The 27,993-nt window shown below is 39.4% G+C and overlaps 2 protein-coding genes and 1 pseudogene across 16 annotated transcripts in view; 1 reads left to right on the top strand and 2 right to left on the bottom strand.

Annotated features, from left to right (window-relative positions):
• Window positions 1-27,993, bottom strand: part of LOC125779099 (glutamate receptor ionotropic, kainate 2) — a 2,985,835-nt gene that overhangs the window by 2,296,062 nt on the left and 661,780 nt on the right. The gene's annotated exons all lie outside the window — the stretch shown is intronic.
• The window catches only part of LOC125779126 (uncharacterized), a 497,385-nt gene that overhangs the window by 429,230 nt on the left and 40,162 nt on the right, over window positions 1-27,993 (top strand). The window lies entirely within an intron of this gene.
• Window positions 15,252-15,381, bottom strand: LOC125779812 (small nucleolar RNA U3; annotated as a pseudogene).

The raw sequence follows: 27,993 nt of genomic DNA, 5'->3' as shown, positions 1-27,993 counted from the left end.
CTCCTTTTACTTGCCACATCATGCAGTAGTAAAGCCAGATAAAAAAACAACTAAAGTAAGAGTTGTTTTCAACGCCTCGAGATCCACTAGCTCGGGGAATTCCCTAAACGATATCCTGTTTACGGGACCCACGCTCCAACCTGATTTAATGCTTCTTATTCTAAACTGGCGTATATACAAATACGTATTCAATGGGGACGTTGAAAAAATGTATCGGCAAATAGGCCAAGACGACCAAGATTTTCAACGTATTATGTTCCGAAGATCCCCCACCAGTCCTTTACGCGACTTTAAATTAAAAACAGTTACCTTTGGCGTAAACTGTGCCCCATATTTAGCCATTCGAACGCTCCACGAATTGGCAGAAAACACCAAGGCAGAATTTCCTCTGGCGACCCAGGTGTTAAAAACACAAACGTATGTAGACGATATTCTGTCTGGAAGTCACAGTCTTCCACAAGCATACGAATCATTATCACAAGTAATCCAAGCCCTCACATCTGCAGGGTTTCCATTAAAAAAGATTACTGCGAATCACCCAAGTATATTAAAAAATATACCAAAGGAAAATTTGTTGGACACTAATTTCCTTATTTTCGAAAGGGAAAGTACAACAAAAACATTAGGCATCCAATGGAATGCGATATCGGACCAGTCCTCATACACGACAGAGTCCATAGCCGCATTATCAGCCATAACGAAAAGACAGATTTTATCCTCGGTGGCAAAACTTTTCGACCCCGCAGGATGGCTTTCGCCAATTATGATCCAAGCGAAAATCTTAATACAAGAATTATGGCTAGATGGAACCGACTGGGACGAACAAGTGAAACCTCTTCGCTTAGAAAAATGGTCCCAGTTCGCAAAAAATCTGAATGACATTTCTCAGATACAAATTCCACGATGGGTAAACTATTCCCCCGAACACAAAGTCGAATTACATGGCTTTTGTGACGCCTCAGAAAAGGCATACTGCGCTACTATCTATGTGCGCACGCAAAGTGATACCACGACCACAAGCCACTTATTAGTAGCAAAAGCCAAGGTGGCACCTTTAAAAACTATAAGTCTCCCACGACTTGAGTTATGTGGCGCACTTCTACTTTCAAAATTAGTAGCCATGGTGCAAATGCATTTAAATATGACAAAATGCAAGCTATATATGTGGTCCGATTCAGAAATTGTACTAGGCTGGTTGGAAAAACCACCACATGCATGGAAGACGTATATTTCTAACCGAACGTCTCAAATTCTTGACCTAGTGGGATCAGCCACTTGGCGTCACGTAGCCAGTGCTGACAATTCTGCCGATCTAGGTACAAGAGGGTGCAAGCCACTGCACCTTGCCACTACCACCCTCTGGTGGAATGGCCCCCGATGGTTGATAGAATCTCCTGATTCTTGGCCACAATCCCCCATGCGCAACATTATCGCCCCAGAAGGTCGAAAAATCGCCACCTTTCACACATTATTGGATGATGCCGAAATCCTTGAACGATTTTCCTCGTTTCCAAAAGCGCTCAGAGTAGTCGCTTATATGTTCAAATTCATAGAACAACTCAAAAGCAAAGTTAAGGGATCACATAATTCCCCATGCAACACAGTGACGCACCTAGAGTTACAAAAGGCAAAGGTCGCACTAATAGCATACACACAAGCGCGCTACTTCAGCCGCGATATATCAGTACTAAGAGAGTCGAAGCCGATTGATAAAAAGAGCTCACTCTTAGTTCTAAACCCATTTCTGGACACGAAAGGTCTGCTTCGTGCCAATGGGCGGCTCGCTAATTCGAGCCTAACATACAATGAACGCCACCCCATAATAATTCCAGAGAGGTCACCATTTGCCACATTATTCCTCCACTACATCCACACCTTAATGCTACACGCCGAACATCGTCTCATGCAACAGATGGTACGCCAGGAGTATTATATCCCCCGTCTTAAGCCGCAAATCAAGAAGTGCATCTTCACGTGCAAGATTTGCACTATGCACAAGCAGAAGATGCGAACGCAGATTATGGCAGCACTTCCACCGGAACGCTGCAATTTCGCTCTGCCTTTCACCACAACAGGTATTGATTTTGCTGGGCCTTTCCAGGTAAAGGCGTCCATGTTAAGGTCTCCCACTCTCATGAAAGGCTATGTGGCTGTCTTTGTATGTTTCACGACAAAGGCAGTACACCTTGAGCTGTGTAGTAATCTGACGATGGAGGCTTTTCTCGCGGCATTTGCTCGCTTCGTCACTCGACGTGGCTACCCATCAAAAATCATGAGCGATAATGGCAAACCCTTTATCGGAGCTCAACGAGCCACAGAAAAGCAATTTGTGGATTTTTTAAAACAAGTGTCACCCGACATCGTACAAAAGTACGCCCCTCAAGGTATCAATTGGCAATTTATACCCCCAAGCGCTCCTCATATGGGCGGTTTATGGGAATCAGCTGTAAAAAGCTTCAAAACCCATTTCAAACGGGTAGCTGGAAATTATAAATTCAATTACAAAGAGTTCACGACGCTATTAAATCGAATTGAAGCCGTTCTCAATTCACGGCCACTCACAGTACTATCGCAAGACTCCTCAGATTTCACCGCCTTAACTCCAGGGCATTTTCTAAAATGAGCGCCCATCCTGGCCATTCCTGAGCCAGGCGTGGAGTCGCTATCTCTATTAAATCGATGGGAACGAATTAAAATTCTCCATCATGATTTCAGCCGCCGATGGAAGGACGAATATATAAAGGATCTCCACAAAAGATACCGCTGGAAGACTCCTGAACAGGCGCCTCAACTTGGAGACTGTGTCCTCATCCACGATGATTGTCTACCCCCAACCGAGTGGCGGCTTGGCCGCATTGAAAGGCTTCATTATGGCTCCGACGGTCACATCCGGGTCGTGGATCTCCGTACGCAAAACGGAACATTAACCAGACCGCTCGTGAAGCTGTGCTTTTTACCGACTACCGACGACCGCGAATCGGAAAAACGAAAAAACCAAACCGATACTGTCGCGATATAATAAAATCACAAAATTTAACAGTAATACGAGAAATACGCCAATATCGACCGTCAAAAATAACAAACCGTCAAAGACAACAATGAAAACTAACGAAAAATGGTCGACATCCCACATATTGACAGAAAAAACAAAGTCAGAATTCAATCTGACAATAATGAAAAATCAAATATCTGTCATTTTTCGGCCCCGCAGGATGGCTTCTGCCAATAATGAAAAAAATGTTTCAAAAATGTTCAAAATAAATAAAATCTTAAACAAACTTAAGTTTCAACGAGCACCAAATGCCCAATGCGATAGTGTGACGCACCTAGACTTACAAAAAGCAAAGGTCGTTCTTATCGTTCGTACATAAGCGCTCCTAAATAGGGTAGTGGATGGGAATCTGTTGTCAAACTTTAACATTCTACTTCAAAAAAGTAGCTAGAAATTACCACAATACAATTCGAAATGAAGCCGTTCTCAATTCACGGCCATTCTCTTGCAAGATCCCTCTATTGTCACAGTCCTAACTCTAGGGCTAAGGAGTACCCATTCTGGCCAGATATGGCCTGGAGTTACTATCCTTCATAAGCCGAGAATAAATAAAGTCCAAACATTGCCGATATCGCAGAAAAGACAAATAATCTAAAACTAGATTTACAAACCGATGGTAAAGAAATTTTAAGTAAGAACACAAATATAAACCTATCAAAGAAACAACCGCAAATATAATAACTATGAAAAGCAGTTACAAACTCATGAATCCGTAAAACATAGTTTCTTATTGTACGCACGTAAAAGCATATGTACATATCAAATACTAAGTATGTTTAAAACCAAAGCCGTCTCCAACATTTATAGCATATGTTCTGCGCCCTCGGCTACTCTACCAGCAGTACGCCGAAATACAGGCAACAGCATATACATACGTAATACTAGGCAAAATATTCGCCTAGGGAGCCCAGGATGTTTAAATGAGTTATGCCTCGACCCACTCTACCCGGGAAAAACTGGCGCACTCTAGCTAGACGCAACACCAACACACCACACCACCAATACACCACACCTGGGAACACATTGGATTTCACTACATTAGATGTCAAAAGGATTGGATCTTCGCTTTTATTTTGACCACATTCGTCACTCATAATTCGATCAACACAAGTCGCACAATACCATTCGCTACCAATTTTCAATTCCACCAACATTCGCATCTTTACATCGATCGACAAAAGTTCTGCGGGCTGACTCTTCATCAAGTCATCTACGTCGTTGGAGTCTCGCCGATATTTAATTTAATAAAAGCCGGTGGTGATACAGTAAAGCGGAAAACCGGTAACACCAAAAAAAATATACATATACATATACATATATACATATGTATATATAAATACATATGTACGTGCATATACCTCGGTGCTGACAAAATTAAAAAAAATATATATATATATATTAAACATAAAATTTCATGCGCAAATGAAAAAGTGCGGCTACAAAAAAAACGAAAGTGAGGTGACAAAGAGTGCAGAGTGGAAAGTAATATACAATACATATGTATATGAATGTAAGGTGTCAGTGAGTGGAAATACTCGTATAACCCACAAAAAAAAAAATAATTACTAAAACGTGTGGTGACAAAGTGCGGTGAAGTGAGAAAGATCAGAGAGAAAGAGTAATTTACACCTACTATATACATAAGTATGTATATTAGGGTGTGCCATTCTGAGGCAACCTTTTTTTTTCAACTGAAAAACAGGCTTAAAACTTTCGAAAATGTGTAAAAAATAATCACTCAAAAGATGAGCTCCTAATATTAATATTAAGAGGTGCCTATTTCAAATTTTCTGTTTTCCATATAAATTACATAGAAAAAAAAAACATTTTTTTTTGTGGTGGTTATTGTGCGGAGGTTTTATATGTGCCCCGATGGCTGCCAGTAGGGATGGTAAACTCGATCCCGATTCTACTCGAGAATCGAGTTTTCTCGTAAAATAATCGATTTTTCGAATGTCAAGAACCGATTCTTAATCGACTTCGACTACTGGAGATCGATTCCGAAAAATTGATTATCGGTATCCGGGTTATTTTCGGGTAGAAACCGAGAAACCGCAAAACAAAGCAGTTTGATATTGTCTATAGCGGATTATTGATTGCCGGTAAATGCTCACCGTTGTGTTATAACACAGAAACTACCCCCAAAAAACAATAAAGTATTCAAGTATTCAAGTACTTACATACTTGCAGAATTTTCCAGCAATACCCATTATACTTAATCAAGTATAAGCAGGATTGCTTAAAATAAGCTACAATAATAAATAAAAGAAAAAACATATGCGCAAATAAAATTGGAGATAAAATACATACATACATGTAAGGTGGCAACGCTGGTCAATAGAGGACAGCCCGGCAGGAAGAGGCGATGAAGAGAGAACGCAAAGAACCGACAGCAGCACAGTGTGAATTTGGCATTCAAAGAGTGAGGTTCAACTTTGTATAATTTAATTTCTTTTTATATCAACTTTCATGCATTAAAACTCATTTGTATTAATAAACTTTGGTCCTATTTGACCTTACATGGGGGCTCAACCGAAGAGCAAAAACGGAGCGTGGAATGTTGCATACAAATAAAAAGCCGAGTAAATTCACAGAAGCCAAAAAAACGCAGAAGAACGGAGCAGAAAATTCGAAGAACGAAGCGGTTGCTGTCGAAGTAAGCAGCGAAAACAAAGCAGAGCACAGCAGTGAGAACAGAGCAGCAGTCAACGAAGTTGAGTTATTCGAACAAAAGCAGAGCAACGTAGAGTTCGACGAAGAAGGAGAGAAGAAAAAAGAAGAAGCAAGAAACATGGCCGGTGGTAACGACGTTGGAGAATTATTCAAATTATTTGTGGAAACATTGAAGCAGAGTGACACAAACAAAAATAATGTGTAAATAGAGGCGTTCGCGAAAATTATACCGTGTTTTGATGGGGAATCTATTCCAATTGGACAGTGGATTGCTAATTTCGACGAAAATGCTGAGGCTTATGATTTGACACCCAAGCAAAAGTATGTCAACGCACGTAACAAAATGAAAAGCACAGCAGCATTGTTTTTAGAAACTGTTACAGTATCCAGCTATGAATCATTGTGTATTGCATTACTGGAGGAGTTCGAGAAAACACCAAGCAGCGCGGAGGTACATAAACAGCTAAGGCAACGACGAAAACTTGCATCAGAGAAATTTCATGAGTACGTTCTTCAGATGCGTAAAATAGCAGCGGTAGATAATGTAGAAGAGGAATCAGTGATTTCGTACATAGCTGAAGGTGTCGAAGTGCGAAATGATCTAAAATATCCCTTATATAGCGCACGAAGTTATAAAGAATTAATCAAAGCATATGAATTGATCGAGCCGTTGATTAAGCCTAACGAAGCAAGTAAACGTCGATATGCAGCAGGTGGTCGTGAGCAAATTGAAACAGATAAGTGTGGCAGCAACGTAGAGCGTAAGAATCAGCATTGTTTTAATTGTGGTTCAACACAACACAAAAGGGTCGATTGCAAACAAGACACAAAGTGTTTTAAATGTAATGGCACGGGTCATATGGCTAAACAGTGTCCCGAGTATAGGCGTAACATCAACATTGTATTTAACAAAGAGCGAATGAAGCAGTTGACAATTAATAACGGAAACTTGTGCTGTTTGGTAGACACTGGTGCAGACGTGTCGTTAATACGTATGGGTGTGTATGAGCAAAGATTTAGCACATGTAAATTGCAGAAAAGTTTCGCTATACTATATAGTTTAGGCAACGTCACCGCAGATGTGGTGGGTGAATTTGTAGCACAAGTCATAGTCGACGGGTTATGTACGCAGCACACCTTTTTAGTAATCACAGATAGTAATGTAGACGTAATCATTGGGTACGATTTTTAAAAAAAATTTGTTGTAACAATGGACGGCAATGGGTATTGCTTTCGTCAGATTGAAGATAACACAAGTGCTTGTAATGTTTATTTTGTGAGTAGCAACAATGAAGTAGATGTCAGACCTAAATTCAAGAAGGTTGTCGAACAATTAATTGAAAACTATAAGCCGAGTTTTATTCAGTTGAACTGTCCAATTAAGTTGAATATTGTTCCAAAAAACAATGATATCGTCTTTCGTGAGTCTCCTACTCGTTTGTCAATAGCGGAAAGAAAATTTGTAAAGGAACAAGTAGATGAATGGTTGCAGAAAGGCATTATACGTGAGTCGTGCTCAGAGGTCGCTAGCAAGGTGGTATTGGCGAAGAAAAAAGGATGGTCGCTACAGATTATGCGTAGACTTTCGTAAACTAAATACAATGGTGTTAAAAGATAGGTTTCCAGTACCAATTGTTGAAGAAGTACTCGAAAAAATGCAAGCCGCAAAATATTTTACCGTCATGGACCTTTCAAATGGTTTCTTCCACGTCGAAGTCGAAGAACGTTGTCGAAAATATACAGCGTTTGTAACGAAAGAAGGACTCTACGAATTTAACAGAGCTCCATTTGGTTTTTGCAATTCTCCCGCCGTTTTTGTACGCTACGTTAACTATATTTTCCAAAAATTAATAAACGAAGGTATAATGGAAATGTATGTAGATGACATCGTAATTTTTGGGTGTACAGAAGAACAATGTTTAAGCAATATGCAACGGGTATTACAACAAGCGCAGCAGTATGGGCTAGAAATTAAGTGGGCAAAGTGCCAATTTCTAAAAAATCGAATTCTTTTTCTTGGACACGAGGTTGAAGACGGGCGTGTCTGGCCTGGGCAAGGTAAAGTTAAAGCAGTCAAAAACTTTCCGATACCAAAAAACGTACGAGATGTACAGGCGTTCTTGGGTTTAACCGGATATTTCCGAAAATTTATACGGGACTACGCTAAACATGCCAGACCATTAACAGAACTGCTCAAAAGAGATTCAGTATTTCCGATTGAGAGAGTCAACCGAGTTATTCTTTCCGTTTTAGCGAAGATGTCAGCAACAGAACCGGACAAGTGGTATAAGTACACGTCACAAGTACAGCGGGCCATTAATTCTCACATTCATGATTCGACAAAGTTTACACCATTTGAAATTGTGTTCGGTGTGAAGATGCGCAACGAAACAGATAGCGAGCTGCTAAAGATACTGCAAGAAGAGGTACTAGAAGGTATGCAAGATGAACGCAACAAGATTCGACAAGAGGCCCGAAAGCAAATTTTAAAAGCACAAAACGCATACAAATCAAATTACGATAGTAAGAGAAAAGGCGAACATGGGTATCAGGTAGCTGATTTATTAGCCATTAAGGTCACTCAGTTTATAACAGGCAAAAAACTAGCCAGTAAGTATATTGGTCCATACGAGGTGGTTAAGATCAAAGGGCATGGCAGATATTGTGTTAGAAAGGTTGCTGATTTTCAAGGACCACACCAAACGTCAACTAGTGCAGATCATTTGAAACTGTGGCGTTACGTCGAAAATGGTGAAGATGACTTTCATGAGGAGTCATCTGAGACAGATGACGATCAGGATGACCGAATGTAAGGTGGCAACGCTGGTCAATAGAGGACAGCCCGGCAGGAAGAGGTGATGAAGAGAGAACGCAAAGAACCGACAGCAGCACAGTGTGAATTTGGCATTCAAAGACTTAGGTTCAACTTTGTATAATTTAATTTCTTTTTATATCAACTTTTATGCATTAAAACTCATTTGTATTAATAAACTTTGGTCCTATTTGACCTTACATACATGTATGTCATATATATTTCTATAACAGCCAAAGAGCATAACTTGCTCACTTATTATTCTAACCATCTTGATAAGTATATTTACTCATATTCACATCAATATTTTTCAAATACATATACATTAGGGTGTGTCATTCTGAGGCAACCTTTTTTTTCAACTGAAAAACAGGCTCAAAACTTTCGAAAATGTGTAAAAAAAAGTCACTCAAAAGATGAGCTCTTAATATTAATATTAAGAGGTGCCTATTTCAAATTTTCTGTTTTCCATATAAATTACTTGGAAAAAAATCATTTTTTTTTGTGGTGGTTATTGTGCGGAGGTTTTATATGTCCCCGATAGCTGCCAGTAGGGATGGTAAACTCGATTCCGATTCTACTCAAAAATCGAGTTTTCTCGTAAAATAATCGATTTCACCCTAATATACATACATACATATATCTCAAATTCAAAGATTATTAAATTCTCTTTTCGCGGCTTATTAACAGTGCGAACATATGTATATACATACACATGTACAACACAGACGAAGGTCCAAAAGAGTACACGGTAACTGGTGGTGTGCCACAAGGTTCCGTACTGGGTCCACTCCTATGGAACGTCCTGTATGATGGGATACTACGTTTTCCGTTGCCTAAAGAAGTACACATTATCGGATACGCCGATGATATAGCGGTAACCATAGTGGCCAATGAACTCCACCAAATTCAAAGGAAATGTGGTGAGACGGTACCAAAAATAAAACACTGGCTAAATAGCTCAAAACTCCAACTCGCGGAGCAAAAAACAGAAGCAGTGCTTATTACAAGCAGGAAAAAACTCGAGAATGTCTCCTTAACCCATTCAAGCCCACTGTTACATATATGTAACGCACCGCATTCAAACTTGGCTGGCTGAGAGCAGCATACTTCTACGAATCAGAATTTGAGTCTACCATTTATTAGAATACAGCACTGCAAGCGATTCATTTTGAAAATCAAGTCAGTTCTCTTTTCAATTTCAACGCAGTTACTTGTGCGCGAAATGAAGTTTTTTAGAAGTGGTAAAAGCGGAGAAATGACGTCACGTCGAAGGTAAATATAGATATTAATATATTTATATGTCTGATAAGAAGAATATTGTTTATTAAAAGTTATTGATAAATATGCAAAGAAAGTTATAAAAATGTGAGAAAGAATATTTCCTGGGAGGAGTGCTGCCTGAAGAGCCGATAATGAAGGCGTTACATATATGTAACAGTGGGCATCCCCCGTACTTTTTGTTGGTTTTGTTAGGTATTAGCAACAGGGAACTTATCTCAGTGTTTTTATATCCGTGTGCATAACTACACAAGAATATTATAACTTTATTTTTATGTGTGTGTCATAAAAGTTTATATTTATGTTCAGATATACTTCTTTGACATTGGAGGAAGCAACAAATATCCTTGAGGAATTGATGTCAGATGAGATTACTGAAAAAATAGTTATTGAACCTCCGAGCGGTAAAAATATTGAAACAGATGAAGATTCTGGCGATGAGGATGGCAGTGGACGACCAGATAATTTGCCTAAAGCACAGTTAACGCAATCCTGCCAAGTTATCATGCGGAATACTGCTGAGGAAGATTTCTTGGATGAAGCGCTAAGGGATGACTTGAACTATTCGTCCCACAATTTGGATGTTGATGTCTTAGATGTCACTTTACCAACATTTGAGTCGTCAACTTCCAGTTTCATTTTAGAAAAAACACCGAGTTATTACCCTCTGAAACCAAAAAACGGAGTCAACGACCACCAACTTTAAAACCGACTGCTGCTCAGAAAAAATTGCCAAAGCAAAAGAAAAAGAAGCAAGGACCAACAAAACGAGCTAAACAAAGAAGAGAACCTATAATTCAGTGGGTTGGGGATAATAATACAAGGTACCAGCAAATTTTTTCCACAGCCAAGCTATCTTGACTGCGTTAACCTATCACCCCATGAGCAATTTGAAAAATTTTTTGATGACGAATTGATTGAAATGCTTTGTACGGAAAGCAATAGCTATGCCGCATATTGTGGTCGGGTGAACCCACAAATAACAACACAAGAAATGCGTGTTTTCATTGGAATACTTATAGTCACTGGTTACTCCTTTTTTCCTGTAAGAAGGGGGTATTGGTCAAATGAAACAGATTTTCTGAATGTGACGATTAGCGATGCTATGCGCAGAAACCGTTTTGATACAATTTTCCGCAGCATACATTTCATAGATAATGCAAAGCAGCAGATAAATGATAAAATATGGAAGCTATGCCATATGCCTTGAAACATCGTTTACAACAAATTCATGGGTGGAACTGATAGAATGGATCAGAACGTCAATGCATATAGGATTGGTGCTCGTGGAAGGAAATGGTGGTACTCGATTTTCTCATGGCTTATAGACGTGTCGGTGCTTGTCTTTTGCATCGTAAAGGTGGGGAAAGCGTAACCCAATTGGATTTCTGCAGAGCTATTGCCTCCAGATACTGCAAAACTTTTGCAGTTATAAAGCCTCCTCAGAGTTATCGCCGAGTAGCCAGTGATGAAGTGAAATATTCCAGCCGTTTTGATGGACTAAATCATTTTGTGGTCGAAATGCCCGGCAAAAAAAGGCGTCGTTGCGCTGGTTTTAACTGTAAATCACATCTATCTTCTATGTGCAAAAAATGTGATGTGGACTTGTGCATAAAATGCTTTGAAAAATATCAATATTTTGAAAATAATAAAATATAAGTGTGAACAACAATGTAATAAGAGTATGAGTGTTCGTTATTCTTTCAATCTGAATTGCTTTATTGTTCCAATGTTATCTTGATTTTCGCTAGAATAAAAGTACTGAACATTAATTTTAATAAAAAAAGGTGCGTGGAGTCCCTACGCGCGGATGAAGTTATACTTCTTAGTGATATTCAGAAATGCATATCATTTTGTATGAAAGAAAACTAGAAAACTTAAATTCACATTTTATAAATTTATTATGCACATAAAATGAAGAATAAAGCAAAGTCTAAATGAATGAATTTTGACTCAGAAAGTAAAGGGTGATTTTTTAAGAGCTTGATAACTTTTTTTTAAAAAAAAACGCATAAAATTTGCAAAATCTCATCGGTTCTTTATTTGAAACGTTAGATTGGTTCATGACATTTACTTTTTGAAGATAATTTCATTTAAATGTTGACCGCGGCTGCGTCTTAGGTGGTCCATTCGGAAAGTCCAATTTTGGGCAACTTTTTCGAGCATTTCGGCCGGAATAGCCCGAATTTCTTCGGAAATGTTGTCTTCCAAAGCTGGAATAGTTGCTGGCTTATTTCTGTAGACTTTAGACTTGACGTAGCCCCACAAAAAATAGTCTAAAGGCGTTAAATCGCATGATCTTGGTGGCCAACTTACGGGTCCATTTCTTAAGATGAATTGTTGTCCGAAGTTTTCCCTCAAAATGGCCATAGAATCGCGAGCTGTGTGGCATGTAGCGCCATCTTGTTGAAACCACATGTCAACCAAGTTCAGTTCTTCCATTTTTGGCAACAAAAAGTTTGTTAGCATCGAACGATAGCGATCGCCATTCACCGTAACGTTGCGTCCAACAGCATCTTTGAAAAAATACGGTCCAATGATTCCACCAGCGTACAAACCACACCAAACAGTGCATTTTTCGGGATGCATGGGCAGTTCTTGAACGGCTTCTGGTTGCTCTTCACCCCAAATGCGGCAATTTTGCTTATTTACGTAGCCATTCAACCAGAAATGAGCCTCATCGCTGAACAAAATTTGTCGCGAAACACATTTCGAACCGAACACTGATTTTGGTAATAAAATTCAATGATTTGCAAGCGTTGCTCGTTAGTAAGTCTATTCATGATGAAATGTCAAAGCATACTGAGCATCTTTCTCTTTGACACCATGTCTGAAATCCCACGTGATCTGTCAAATACTAATGCATGAAAATCCTAACCTCAAAAAAATCACCCGTTAGTTCCGTCTCTTCGTTGCGGAAGAGAATATGCAGCGTAATCATCTCTCTTTTGTTCTTCGCCAATTTGGCTGTTATATTGTCTTGTGAAGATCAATTTTTTGTTGGTGACATATTCATATGTGTACGCATATGTATGTTTGTATGCTTGTGATTTATTTGTTCGGCAATGTATGCAAATATATGTACATATAAGTATATATGAACGTATGAACATGTAAGTCAATGCGCGCACATGCGTATACATACACTCATATGAGCATGTGCAGATACACAAGATAGGATAGAAGATGTATGCCTTTTAACATCGTATACTATACAAATAAATATTTTTATACTCTCGCAACAAAGTTGCTAAAGAGAGTATTATAGTTTTGTTCACATAACGGTTGTTTGTAAGTCCTAAAACTAAAAGAGTCAGATATAGGGTTATGTATACCAAAGTGATCAGGGTGACGAGTAGAGTTGAAATCCGGATGTCTGTCTGTCCGTCCGTCCGTGCAAGCTGTAACTTGAGTAAAAATTGAGATATCATGATGAAACTTGGTACACGTATTTCTTGGCTCCATAAGAAGGTTAAGTTCGAAGATGGGCAAAATCGGCCCACTGCCACGCCCACAAAATGGCGGAAACCAAAAACCTATAAAGTGTCATAAATAAAGATATTAAAGTGAAATTTGGCACAAAGGATCACATTAGAGAGGAGCATATTTGGAAGTAATTTTTTTGGAAAAGTGGGCGTGGCCCCGCCCCCTATTAAGTTTTTTGTACATATCTCGGAAACTACTATAGCTACGTCAACCAAACTGTATAGAGTCGTTTTCTTCCGGCATTTCCATATACAGTTCAAAAATGGAAGAAATCGGATAATAACCACGCCCACCTCCCATACAAAGGTTATGTTGAAAATCACTAAAAGTGCCTTAATCGACTAACAAAAAACGTCAGAAACACTAAATTTTACGGAAGGAATGGCAGAAGGAAGCTGTACCCAGTCTTTTTTTAAAAATTGAAAATGGGCGTGGGGTCGCCCACTTATGGACCAAAAACCATATCTCAGGAGCTACTCGACCGATTTCAGTGAAATTCGGTTTATAATATTTTTTTAACACCCTGATGACATGTACGAAATATGGGCGAAATCGGTTCACAACCACGCCTTCTTCCAATATAACGCTATTTTGAAATCCATCTGATGCCTTCTCTGTATAATACGAGTATGTATATACATTAGGAACCAAAATAAAAAAAATATGTAAATGACGGATAATGAAATCTCGATTATCACCTTAGCATGCGAGAGTATAAAATGTTCGGTGACACCCGAACTTAGCCCTTCCTTACTTGTTCTTACTAATAGAAATTAAAATAAAGAAAATATTTATTTTTATAGTATACGATGTTAAAAGCAAAAAATTAAAAATTTATTCTGTCGGGATTCGAACCTGGGACCTGTGTTAGCATCTTGACCTTCCAAGCGCTTACCACCAACACCACCATTGACAATTAGGTTGCGCTGACTTAAGTATGATGTGGTTATGAATGCAAGAAACATACGATGGTTCTAATAATTTTGTTTAAGTATAGAATATACCTACTTTGTAGAACATTTGCTTTCGCAATAAATTTATCACAGCAATACATATGCATAATATGTATATACATATACATAACATTGCTGTGATGCCCTGAGAAGTATAGTCTTAATAAATTTATTTTTAATTTTTTGCTTACTAATAGAAATTAAATTTATCACAGCAATATTATGTATATGTTTATGTATATTGCTGTGATAAATTTATTTTCTATTAGTAAGAAAAGAATATTTATTAGTATAGTATACGATGTTAAAAAGCAAAAAATTAAAAATAAATTCTGTTGAGATTCGAACCTGTGACCTGTGTTAACATCTTGACTTTCCAAACGCTTACCACCAACACCACCATTGACTCTTAGGTTGCGCTGACTTAAGTATGATTTGGTTATGAATGCAAGAAACATACAATGGTTCTAATAATTTTGTTTTGTTTTTGTTTATTTAAGTATAGAATATATATACTTTGTAGAACATTTGCTTTCGCAATAAATTTATCACAGCAATATACATATACATAATATTGCTGTGATAAATTTAATTTCTATTAGTAAGAAAAATATTTATTAGTATAGTATACGATGTTAAAGGCAAAAAATTAAAAATTTATTCTGTCCAGATTCGAACCTGGGACCCGTGTTAGCATCTTGACCTTCCAAGCGCTTACCACCAACACCACCATTGACAATTAAGTTGCGCTGACTTAAGTATGATTTGGTTATGAATGCAAGAAACATACGATGGTTCTAATAATTTTGTTTAAGTATAGAATATACCTACTTTGTAGAACATTTGCTTTCGCAATAAATTTATCACAGCAATATTATGTATGTATATGTATATTGCTGTAATAAATTTATTTTCTATTAGTAAGAAAAAAATATTTATTAGTATAGATTTCAAAAAGCACAGAAATGATTCTGTGAATTTATTCATTAAAATCGCCACTCAGAAGTCGTTTTATCCCTTGTAAGCGAGCGATTTTCTTAAATCTCACGCTCCCAGATAAAACCATATATCTCGTCATCGTGGGTCAGTTTCAAAAACCACAGAAATGATTCTGTGTGATTCTGAAAGGCCAATGCAGAGTATTTCAACCAAAACATACGTAAAATAGTTGAGAATTCGCAGAAAGGCAAACGAAAGAAAAAGAACTATAACTTCAATAATGCACAAGCATACAAACATACATATGCGCACACATGTGAATATGTCACCAACCAAAAATTGAAACATTGTTCTACAAAAACAACAACAGCATAAGCATGGAACATTGTGTTGTGTTGTTGTGTCGGCCGAGCTGTGCCGAAAGAAACGAACAAACGATCGCCGATTGTCACCGCTTCGCTTGCTGCTCGCACATCTTCGCAGACAAGGTTGCGTATATTCATATGGATGGAGCGAGGTTGCGCAACTTTGCGTTACTTTTATATGGAAAGTTGCGCAACCAGAATCTATCGCAACCTTTTCCGGCGTCGTATAAGAAGTATAACTTCAAAAATATTACGAAAATTGTATTTTACGTGAAAAAGGATGAAGTCAGAAACTATAAGGTACTGCCCACTGTTACATATATGTAACACCTTCCACAGCGGAAGCCAGATAAACTATGAACACAATTTTTATTTTCCTTTGTTTCTAATCTCAATTGAAAAAAACTTTCTTAAATTTCGCGCTCCTAACCCATCCGGTTCGCCGTGGGCTTGAATGGGTTAAGCATTGACGGACACATCATTACAACACAATCAGCACTAAAGTTCCTTGTTGTAATGATCGACCCGAGACTCAGCTACAAAGCCCACATTGAAAAAGTCTGCGAAAAAGCTGCCGGTGTAAATGCGGCCTTATCCAGAATTATGGCCAACATAGGAGGTCCAAAACAAAGCAGCAGAGCACTTTTGGCCAAGGTTAGTCAGTCAATCATAATGTATGCTGCACCTGTATGGGGACCAGCACTAATGCAAAAAAGTTATGCAAAAATGGCACAATCAGTGTTCCGCCTAAGCGCAATTAGAACTATTAGCGCTTTGCGCACGGTATCTCATGAAGCCGCTAGCTTTATATCTGGAATAATGCCGCCAGACATAATGGCTCGAGAACTGAAGCGGAGTTACGACAAGAGCAAAATTATAGGCAGAAACTGACAATTGCAGAGCGAAAAGGAGAAAAACAAGTAAGCATAGAGGAATGGCAAAATCGGAACACAACAACAAAGGGAAGATGGACGTACCGATTAATCAAAAATGTACAAGAATAGGTGGAACGAAGGCATGGCGAGGTCGACTTTTATATGACGCAGTTTCTGACAGGACACGGATGTTTCAGAGAGTACCTGCATAGGTACGGTCATGACAACGGAGTTACTTGCTCTTTCTGTGGTAACAGTAGGGAGAATGCGGAGCATATATTTTTCTACTGCCCGAGATTCACATCAGAGCGCCAGGCTTTGGAGATAGAAGTAGCAGGTCGAGTAACACCAGACAACATAGTGACTCATATGTTGCAAAAGAGACGGGTATGGTATTCCATCGAGAAGACGACAGCTCTGATAATTCAAGAGCTGAAAAGAGCCGAACATCACAGAAGCAGTGAAGCTAGAGCCGCAAATAGCGAGCTTATGACGTGAGCCAATAGGCTAAGCTGGCCCTGCGACGTAATGCTTAGCGGCGGTCCCGCAGGGCCTTCCATAAAGCTACAGATGACGGAGTTAAGGATTTAGTACGTGGGCGTACTGTATCGCAAGTCTAATGTAGTAAGATATTACTTATTAGGCGTGTTCCCGAATGAGGTGCATCTTTAGCGAGCAGTACGAATCGTGCATACTGCATACTACTAAGTGTCAGTATCTATGAAAGATTCCCGCTTCGGTACAAAATAAAAAAAAAAACACATGTATATGCAGCGCAGGTATAAAAATATATATACATACGAGTACATACCTAAATACGAGCGAGCTTGAGAAAATTACCTGCGGTCGGTTAATTCTCTTTTCGTGGTTTCTTCGTAAGAAAATATATACATATATATACATGCGTACATATATATGCACTAGGTTGGGTCGATTCCGGACTTTTTTCGATTCGGGATTTCTAATAGTGCGGAAAAGTTGCCTTAGTACTTCCTGATTCCAATGCAAGTTTTTGTTTTGAGATCGGATTGCATCTTCAACCCCAACTCCGGCCTTGAAATTTCGGAAATTCGCCTAAAATCGTGAAATTGTCTACCTACCACCTGAAATACGCATCTCATGGCAAAACGTATAAAACAAAAGTTATTTGTCACGTCATTTGCTACCGAAATGGTATATGTGATCATGGCCGTAGGACGAACCGTTCCCGAGATACGAGCGAAAAGGCGGCGCGCCACAGCGCAAGGTCAAAATCGGCTTGCGGCCACACTTCTTGACGTTGATTTCGCCGAGTGCTATCACTCACATTCATTCACCTACGCCAAAGGACACGTTCGGATAGGTCTCCACACAAATATTTTTTCATCGAGTTCCTTCACTCTTGTCGGTGATTTCGCCGATTTCTATCACTTACATTCATTTCCCTGCGCCATACGACACGTTCGGACTGGTCTCCACATAAATATTTTTTGATCGAGTTCCTTCACTATTGTCGGTGATTTCGCCGGGTGCTATCACTTATATTCTCTCAACAGAACACAGAACTCAAAATGTCTGTATCTAAATTTAAATTTAGACAGAAATGTCCTGTGTTTGGCGTATATCCGTACAATCTCTCTGAGTCCCAGTTACCTACTTACCAGGAAGATCTTTTGTGTTATCAGTTTGAAAGCTTTCGTATAGGGCGACTCCGAGGCGACAACTATGAACCTAAGAGTAAAGAGGTTACAGAAATAGTTGCAAAAAAGTTGAAAATACTTTCAAAGAGTCATCTATTCCGATGGTTTCACACACAAGAGTTGTACAGATGCTCACCACATACCATAAGAAATTTCTGACTCTTAAACAAATGTAAGGAACCCAGTAGGTTTGAGCTCTAAAAGAGACGACTTCGTCTGTTCTGCCGGAAAATTATTTGACATCGCTAAAGAAAAGCTTTCAAAACGTCATTTAGCATCAACACTTACCAGAAAATTATCAGCTAGAACATGTGACCATTCAGATCAGCCAGACTCTCATACAGACGACAACAATGTAGGTGCGTCGCACATGGATTCTTCCAAAAACGATGTTGATGATGAATTTTCTCTTCCATCCCCTAAAACCAAACCAAACACACTAGTATTAGAACACACTACTTTAGCTGCCCAAAGATTTGGAGTAAGTGATAGAGCAGCGGCCTTGATTGTTCCAACTGCTTTTCAGGATGCCAAAAAAGCAGGTTTGATAACAGAGGATCAGGCTAGCTTTGTCACTGACAAATGCAAGATTAGAAGAAAGAATAGGTAGGCCATTACAGTGGGTTGTTTGTCTTCTACATTTCAACGAACTTCCATTTCGTGCTCTTTTCGAACACATAGATGGTGTCTCAAAGAGTCCAAATACATTCTCTAGCGACATAGGTAAACTGCTCCCTGATTGTGAGAAGTTGCCTGTTGTCAAATTTGAAAGTTTTTCATCCTGCCAATTACCTTCTGAGGTTATTAATCCGACCCAACTTGGCACAGACCAAGCTTATCTCTATAAAATATCAGAAGCTGTTATTTCCGGTCAATGTTCCCCAGATTTAGCGTCGATGCATCCAGGTAGCATGCGCAAATCTCGCTGGCTCACCTGAGCAAATAGAATTCTGAGATCATACATTTCTACTGACAAACCAACAAAGGAAATAAAGATTTTGGTCAAGTACATACTTACAGTTTACTCACCTTTGTGGTTCTCAATAAGATTCAACAGTTCAATCAAAGATGGCTCGCGCCATCTCTATGCTGCAATTCAAAGGTCGAGATACTTACCCGCTAAACTGCGCAAGGTTGTCGATTCATCCATTCAACAGAATGCTTTCTTTGCTCTTCCAGAAAACATTCTCCTTAGTATGATGACTGACGAACGGATAGAAGTCAGAAAGTTGGCCCTTGACCGTCTTCTGGCAGCCAGAGAAGCAGAATCTGACACTGTAAATGGAAGGGTTAGATGTAATAAAGTGCCAAAGCTGAATTTCAAAGCTAATAATTATTACAATGTGATTAACTGGAAGATTATTACCTTGACTGTTCCACCAGTTCTTTGTTCAGTTTCTAACGAAGAACTCATAAAAGGGCTGTCGGGAGAAACTGCAGAGGCATGGAAATTTAGTGAATTCCCCTCTCACACCGTGGCAGTCAAGAGAACCGTCAAACTGGTGACAGAGGCATCTTCTAAAGTTGTTGGCCCCCAATATCGTGATCGTTTTATACGCTCTACACTGAAATCTAGGCAACAACTGCCAAAGTTTAGTACAAAATCTGACTTTATCAATAAATTTGACACAGATTCAGACTAAACCAAGCCTGACATATGGTTGGTTAGTTGGGTTGGGCTTGGGAGGAACCCGAAGAGCAGCCACCTCCACGCGGTGGGTTCTGGGTGACCAATACAGGTTAGCTGAGAGCTGCAACAATTTTCACCTTGCGCTGTGGCGCGCCGCCTTTTCGCTCGTATCTCGGGAACGGTTCGTCCTACGGCCATGATCACGTATACCATTTCGGTAGCAAATGACGTGACAAATAACTTTTGTTTTATACATTTTGCCATGAGATGCGTATTTTAGGCGTTAGGTAGACAATTTCACGATTTTAGGCGAATTTCCGAAATTTCAAGACCGGAGTTCGGGTTGAAGATGCAATCCGATCTCAAAACAAAAACTTGCATTGGAATCAGGAAGTACTAAGGCAACTTTTCCGCACTATTAGAAATCCCGAATCGAAAAAAGTCCGGAATCGACCCACCCTAATATGCACATACGGGCGCATATAAATACATACATTCAATATACTGGAAGAAATACCCAATCGACATTGGGTACAAATTAAATAACTATAACAAAAAAAGATTTTATGAAATACAAAGTTGTACATATGTAAGTGTATTGTTACATATGTATGTAGATACGCTCACTGCATCAAAGTCCACATTGGCATATATTCCGTGATACCCCTTGGTTTTCGTCTAACAAAACCAAGCAGGATTGCGTATAAAATATATTCTAAGTCGACATTGGCATATTCCCGCAATACCCCTTGATTTTTGATCAACAAAAACAAGCAGGATTGTGTAAAAAACCAAAAGCGTAATACATATGTACATACATGCATATGTGCAAAGTGTTGTGATCTCTAAAACGAGCGCTCATTAGCACATAATAAATAAAAGATCCACCTATAGGTATACCCTATAGGACATTTGGACATAATAAATATATAAGACAAATATATATAGAAAAATAAAACATATAAAATATTTCCGGTCAACAATAAATAATTAAATCAGATTAAAGCGATATTCTAAACGTGTAATATTTCATTGGATTTGGAAAACTCTTATTTACTTAAAAGAGTTCACGTCTAAACATTTCGTTCAAAACTCTTATTTACCTAAAAGAGTTCTCGTCTAATTATATACATAAATACATACAAATACTATATATACGAAAATATTTTGAAATCACAGCTTATTAAAAAGCCATTTTATTGATTTTTTTGAATCTCTTACATACAAAGAGTCTTCAATTCAACATTTAATATACGAAATATTTTCAAATCATCTACAAGTCTAGTTTTCACTAAGACGTTTTGATTTATTATATACATCTTTTAAATGAGCTCAGACTCAAAGGAATCTAAAACAACTCAGTTGCTAAAAGTTCCAAAAAAAGTCCGTGTACATCGGCTGAAGCTACACGCTCAAAGCAAGGTGCTACAAAAATAAAGAGGGGTAAAGATATTTCTTATACAAAATTCATTGCTGAAAGTGACAGTTTGATACGATACTGCACTCGATTTTCATCATCACCGATTCAAGACAATTCTGAATCGGTCTTAGAAATCAAAAAAGATAATTTAGACAATTTCTGGACACGTCTCCAAGCGGCATATGACGCAATCGTAGAATCTGACGACTCAGATCTACCGGAAAATTTTAAATCCTCGGCATACACCAAATATGAAAACTGCTTAGACCAGTACGAAGAGACGAAAGCTATGATCTCAGATCAGCTAAAATTAATTAAAGCAATTGCACTTGCTCCACTTCCGCGAGTAGAGATGCCACAAGTACAAAGTCAAGAGGCGAGTTCAGGCATCCGCCTGAAGGTGCCCGCATGTGACACAAAAATTTTTCATGGGGGTTATGAACAATGGCCGTCCTTCCGGGATATGTTCACAGCCGTTTACATAAACCACCCAAAATTATCTAATGCACAAAAATTGTATCACCTCCGATACAAAACCAAAGGTCAGGCAGGCGTAATAGTGAAACAGTTCGCTTTCAATGACGAAAATTTTAATTTTGCTTGGGAAGCTCTAAAAGCACGTTATGAAAACGAGAGAATATTGGTTGATAAACAGATAACAATTCTAATGAACTTGCCAAAAATTCAAAAGGAAACCAGTGAAGAATTTATCAAACTTCAATCAACTGTTTCCAATTGTTTGTCGATTTTATCGACCCAAAACATTCCCACAGAAAACTGGGACCCTATACTGGTAAACGTATGCACCGCAGCATTACCAGAAAAGTCTTTATTATTGTGGGAGCAAGCGCTCTCATCGCGAAGAAAGTGCCCAACGTGGCAGCAAATGAAAGAATTTCTTACTACCCAATACGAAATTGCAGAAAGGGTAGATAAAAAACTAGTCAGAACGAAAAACGTTCAAAACGACCTCAATAGAAGCTTCAATAGACCCCAAGCAAATAGCCACAATAATTTAAATAGAAGCTTTTTTAAAAATCAATCGTTCTCTTCCGAACAATATAAACAAACGTCATGCGAACTGTGCAGAGGAGGTCACAAACTAAAATTGTGCGAAAAATTAAAAAAAAAATGAATGTTAGCGATCGAAACAATTTCGTAAGAACGAAAAAATTATGTACCAACTGTCTGTCACATGCGCACACGCTTAAAGATTGCGAAACCAAATTAAATTGCGTTTACTGCCATAAAAGACATCATTCAATGTTACATATAACAAATTTTTGCAGCTCACCCCCAAACAGCGCAACTAGTTCAGGGAATTCCCTAAATGATATCCTATTTACGGGACCCACACTCCAACCAGATTTAATGCTTCACATATTAAATTGGCGTATATACAAATACGTGTTCAATGGGGACGTTGAAAAAATGTATCGGCAAAAAGGGGTACATAAAGACGACCAAGATTTTCATCGTATTATGTTCCGAAGATCCCCCACCAGTCCTTTACGCGACTTCAAATTAAAAACAGTTACATTTGGCGTTAACTGTGCACCAGTACAACAAAAACATTAGGCATCCAATGGAATGCGATATCGGACCAGTTCTCATACACGACAGAGTCCAAATCCGCATTATCAGCCATAACGAAAAGACAGATTTTATCCTCGGTGGCAAAACTTTTCGGCCCCGCAGGATGATTTTCGCCAATTATGATCCAAGCGAAAATCTTAATACAAGAATTATGGCTAGATGGAACCGACTGGGACGAACAAGTGAAACCGCTTCGCTTAGAAAAATGGTCCCAGTGCGCAAACAATCTGAATGATATTTCTCAGATACAAATTCCACGAAGGGTAAACTACTCCCCCGAACACAAAGTCGAATTACATGGCTTTTGTGACGCCTCAGAAAAGGCATACTGCGCTACTATCTATGTGCGCACGCAAAGTGATACCACGACCACAAGCCACTTATTAGTAGCAAAAGCAAAGGTGGCACCTTTAAAAACTATAAGTCTCCCACGACTTGAGTTATGTGGCGCACTACTACTTTCAAAATTAGTAGCCATGGTGCAAATGCATTTAAATATGACAAAATGCAAACTATATATGTGGTCCGATTCAGAAATTGTACTAGCCTGGTTGGAAAAACCACCACATGCATGGAAGACGTATATTTCTAACCGAACGTCTCAAATTCTTGACCTAGTGGGATCAGCCACTTGGCGTCACGTAGCCAGTGCTGACAATCCTGCCGATCTAGGTACAAGAGGGTGCAAGCCACTGCACCTTGCCACTACCACCCTCTGGTGGAATGGCCCCCGATGGTTGATAGAATCTCCCGATTCTTGGTCACAATCCCCCATGCGCAACATTATCGCCCCAGAAGGTCGAAAAATCGCCTCCTTTCATACATTATTGGATGATACCGACATCCTTGAACGATTTTCATCGTTTCCAAGAGCTCTCAGAGTAGTTGCTTATATGTTCAAATTTATAGAGCAACTCAAAAGCAAAATCAAGGGATAACATAATTTCCCATGCAACACAGTGACGCACCTAGAGTTACAAAAGGCAAAGGTCGCACTAATAGCATACACACAAGCGCGCTACTTCAGCCGCGATATATCAGTACTAAGAGAATCGAAGCCGCTTGATAAAAAGAGCTCACTCTTAGTTCTAAACTCATTTCTGGACACGAAAGGTCTGCTTCGTGCCAATGGGCGGCTCGCTAATTCGAGCCTAACATACAATGAACGCCACCCCATAATAATTCCAGAGGGGTCACCATTTGCCACATTATTCCTCCACTACATCCACACCTTAATGCTACACGCCGAACATCGTCTCATGCAACAGATGGTACGCCAGGAGTATTATATCCCCCGTCTTAAGCCGCAAATCAAGAAGTGCATCTTCACGTGCAAGATTTGCACTATGCACAAGCAGAAGATGCGAACGCAGATTATGGCAGCACTTCCACCGGAACGCTGCAATTTCGCTCTACCTTTCACCACAACAGGTGTTGATTTTGCTGGGCCTTTCCAGGTAAAGGCGTCCATGTTAAGGTCTCCCACTCTCATGAAAGCTATGTGGCTGTCTTTGTATGTTTCACGACAAAGGCAGTACACCTTGAGCTGTGTAGTAATCTGACGACGGAGGCTTTTCTCGCGGCAATTGCTCGCTTCGTCGCTCGACGTGGCTACCCATCAAAGATCATGAGCGATAATGGCAAAACGTTCATTGGAGCTCAACGAGCCACAGAAAACAATTTATGGATTTCCTAAAACAAGTGTCACCCGACATCGTACAAAAGTACGCCCTTCAAGGTATCAATTGGCAATTCATACCCCTAAGCGCTCCTCATATGGGCGGTTTATGGGAATCAGCTGTGAAAAGCTTCAAATCCCATTTCAAACGGGTAGCTGGAAATTATAAATTCAATTACGAAGAGTTCACGACGCTATTAAATCGAATTGAAGCCGTTCTCAATTCACGGCCACTCACAGTACTATCGCAAGACCCCTCAGATTTTAACGCCTTAACTCCAGGGCATTTTCTAAAAGGAGCACCCATCCTGGCCATTCCTGAGCCAAGCGTGGAGTCGCTATCTCTATTAAACCGATGGGAACGAATTTAAATTCTCCATCATGATTTCAGCCGACGCTGGAAGGACGAGTAAATAAAGGGTCTCCACAAAAGATACCGTTGGAAGACTCCTGAACAAGCGCCTAAACTTAGAGACTGCGTCCTCATTCATGATGATTGTCTACTCCCTACTGAGTGGCGGCTTGGCCGCATAGAAAAGCTAAATTATGGCTCCGACGGTCACATACGCGTCGTGGATCTCCGTACGCAAAACGGAACCCTAACCAGACCGCTCGTGAAGCTATGCTTTTTACCAACCACCGACGACCGCGAATCCGAAAACCGAAATAACCAAACCGATACTGTCGCGATAAAATAAAATCACTAAATTTTACGCTAAAACGAGAAATACGCCAGTAACAAACCGCTAAAAAAGAATAAACCGTCAAAACCAACAAAGAAACCTAACAAAAAATGGTCGATTAATACGGCGATCCGTTCATGCTACGTATCGTGGCACGATTGCCCATATCAACTTATATGACAGATATGTATAACTAACCATCTCCTTTACCATAGATCACCATGGATGTAGACACATCAGTCGCAACCCCGTCAACCGCTCGGGCTATCAATGCGCCACGCACCGGGCCTACACCAGCGCCCCGAACTGTGGCTGCAACAACGCCGGCAACTACTCCGGCAACAACGCCTGCAGCGATACTTACACCCGCACCTCGTGGTAGCACCCGACCGCCATCGACTACATCGAGGACTTCGGAGACCCATCGGATAAGGTGTCCCATCTGTCGACGCCCTCATCGTCTCCACCATTTTGGAATATTTAGGGGTCTGCGGCCTTTGCAACGGCAGCAAGTTGCTCAGGCCCACGGGCATTGCCTCAACTGCCTGTCGCACACTCATGCGACTACAGACTGTGAGTCACGTGGGCTGTGCCAAATGTGCCACCGGCCGCATCACACGCTGCTACACCGCAGCTCGTCACGCGAAGTGAGCCGGCCACCCAACCATCGCGGCATCATACCCCGATTCCAACCCGCAGCTCGTGCCGCACCCCAGCGGAGCGGAACATCATTGCGGCGTCGACAGTCTGGTCCACCATCGCGTCGATCTACGGGTCTGAGCAGTGTTGTGGCAACGCTGCAACAGCTGCAGCGCCTTTTAGGCTAAACAGTCGTTTAGGAGGGCCGGGATGGCTAAATGAGCACCTGACCCCCCTCTTAATATAATAAAGCTACACCCCACACATACACACCCTACTCAACACGATTACACCATCCACATCATCCACACATCATATTCCACACATCTATACCATATTCACATCCACACCTCACACTCAACACACCTGCATTATATGCACCACACATGAGGACACCGGACACAATTAACAAAAGGGACCGACGGACGGTGTCCGGCCTCTTTTGATTACGATCCGCGCCCATATACGCATCGTTTGCCAGCTCGTTGCTTGAACCTGTTCGAAATTTTCCTTCACCTTCGTCGCTAATTCAACGGGTGAGTTCGCGGGTTTGATACCCATTATTATATGGTTCACATGGTAAGTTTCTAATATTGATTTCGTTTTCTTTTTATTTTCCTATTTGTGGTATCACATCACCTTTAATATTATTAATTGTGTCAGTTAATTCTGTTATTATTTTAAAAATTTCTGAATTTGTTGTGTATTCTTTATTGTTATTTGCTACTAGTTCGTCAAATTTGTCATTAATTTTTACAAAGTACTCATGGTCTGGTGTACCAGCTATCTATTTCCAAAGTGTTTCTAATTCATTTATACCCCTTTTTTTGCCTAAAATGGGTTTGTTTTAATTGTTTCAATAAAGTTTTAATTATCAAATAAGATAAATTAGTAATGTGAAACACGTCCCCGTATTCCTCATAAATGGAAACATCTCCATTTTCGATAAGTACGTAGTCTTGTCGGGTGTAGTCTATAACATCAGCGGTTGCCGAGCTGATTAGCGCAGTCAAAATTAAAATGATCATTTCGGAAACCTATAATAATTATGATTTTTTATTATCTTTATGAATAATTCTATTTCTATTATTAATTATTATTTTATTCTCTTTTATACATCTGGCTATTTCAATTATTGTTGAATGGACTCTTTCAACTTGTCCATTAGTTATGCTGTGACGTGGATCACAAAAATAAATTTCAATATTTAACCTTTGCATTAAGGATTTAAATGTTGGTGTGGTAAAGCTTGGTTCATTGTCTAAAGTAATTTGTTTTATTTCTGTGAAACTTTGAAGCAATTCTAAAACCTTTTCTTTGATATTTGATTTATCTTTTATATATGTTTTAATATTTGGCTAAATGAGCACCTGACCCCCCTCTAAATATAATATAACTACACCCCACACATACACACCATAATCAACACATCTTCACCCTACACTGCACATCCTATACTCAACACATTGGCATCATGCGGATCATTTCCGGTCATCCCACACTACGTACCACACTCAACACATCATATTTTACACCACACCTTTCGCACCACACATGAGGACACCACACACAATCAACAAAAGGAACTGGCGGACGAGGCCAAGTCTTTTTTCTCATACGATCTGTTCGCCTACACGTGCGTGTCATCCCAGTCGTCAGTTTTTTCTCCGTTTGTTAATTCGCTACCGCAGAGACATCGCCAAGTCAACGGGTAAGTGCCGCGAGTTTTATCAACCATTTTACTATGGTCCTTCGAAGCCGTACCGGACGGCAATAGTGGAAAAAACAAAAAAAAAAAAAAAGATAATTTTAAACTACATAAAACAAAAGTAACAATTATATATAATTATATAAAAATCGGTGACGGTGTCGCGTTAACGCGTTAAATAAAACAAAAAAAAAAAAAAGGTTAGTGAACACATGCATAAAAAATAAAAAATTGTGCTAAAAAATTGCGGAAACACAACGGTGGTAGAGTGACAGTTAAAAAAAAAAAAAAAAAAACAGAAAAGTAAAAAAAAAAAAAAGTTGGTGAACACATGCATAAAAAATAAAAAATTGTGCTAAAAAATTGCGGAAACACAACGGTGGTGGAGTGACAGTTAAAAAAAAAAAAAAAGAAAAAAAAAACAGTTGGTGAACACATGCATAAAAAATGAAAAATTGTGCTAAAAAATTGCGGAAACACAACGGTGGTGGAGTGACAGTTAAAACAAAAAAAAAAAAAAATAA

Source organism: Bactrocera dorsalis, chromosome 6, assembly GCF_023373825.1.
Source record: "Bactrocera dorsalis isolate Fly_Bdor chromosome 6, ASM2337382v1, whole genome shotgun sequence".
NCBI lineage: Eukaryota > Metazoa > Arthropoda > Insecta > Diptera > Tephritidae > Bactrocera > Bactrocera dorsalis.
This window is presented reverse-complemented; position numbering and strand designations above follow the sequence as displayed.